The sequence below is a fragment of the Sinocyclocheilus grahami genome, unplaced genomic scaffold (genome assembly GCF_001515645.1).
Source record: "Sinocyclocheilus grahami isolate Dianchi unplaced genomic scaffold, SAMN03320097.WGS_v1.1 scaffold2131.1, whole genome shotgun sequence".
Taxonomy (NCBI): domain Eukaryota; kingdom Metazoa; phylum Chordata; class Actinopteri; order Cypriniformes; family Cyprinidae; genus Sinocyclocheilus; species Sinocyclocheilus grahami.
In genome coordinates, this window is record NW_015507310.1 from 73,878 (window position 1) to 74,804 (window position 927).

Below are 927 nucleotides of genomic sequence, written 5' to 3' on the forward strand. Positions count from 1 at the left end.
GAGGGTTCTCTTAGTTTAATTAAACACTGCAAGTCACATCATTTCAACAGGGCGACATCTCGTGTGAGTGTCGCCCTGTTGAAATTTTAAGGGTCAGATTAGGTCGAAAAAGCTCCCTACAGTATATGACACAAAAACTTCCATCAGCCCAAATGGAGTAGGCATTATATCTGGGGAGACATGTATTTCTATGTTCTTGAAAACACATGGATTAATGTGCCCTCTACATAATCTTTTCTATTTGTCTGTCTAAACCAAACTACTCGCACTCTTGACAGATAACTAAATTGGTGAAGTGTTATATGACAAGAAAGTGTTTTTTGGCAGTCACCAAGTGACCTGACAGAAAGGATAGAATGGAGAAGAGAGGAGAGGAGCCAGAGAAATTGCATACTTGCAGGAAAGAGGAAGAGCAAAAAAGGAGGGAATAAATTCAGTCATGGGAAAGCCCATCACAAAACCTCAACACTTACTCTGCAAACACGAAAAGCGAAAGTTTGTTTCAGTTTCTCTCATGGTTCCAGTCTCAAAATCATCGTTACACTTCTGGACACGGATGCAATTTCTAGAGGCTTTGTGTCCTACAGCACCGTATTTACGAGAGGGAGCAAAAAGGGAGAGTAGAAAAAGCAGCATCATGGCATTCAATAATTGCCATCTCCTGCTGAAAGAGACTAGTGTGAGAGAAGCTAGAGTTTCTTTTCTTTGGACGTTTAATGCACACCTCTCATCCAAACTGCACTCTCTCCATCCCTTCTCTTCTTTTAGCTCTTATCTGCAGTAATTGCTCTCATAGGTGAGTGGACACAAGGTCCAGTGTGTATCTCTGTGTGTGGGGGTGTGATGTTTTGGGCTGGGGAGGACAGAGGTGGGAGCAGGCGAGTTCTTGTGCAGCTCTAGATCATGTGCATGTGCATGTGCATGTGC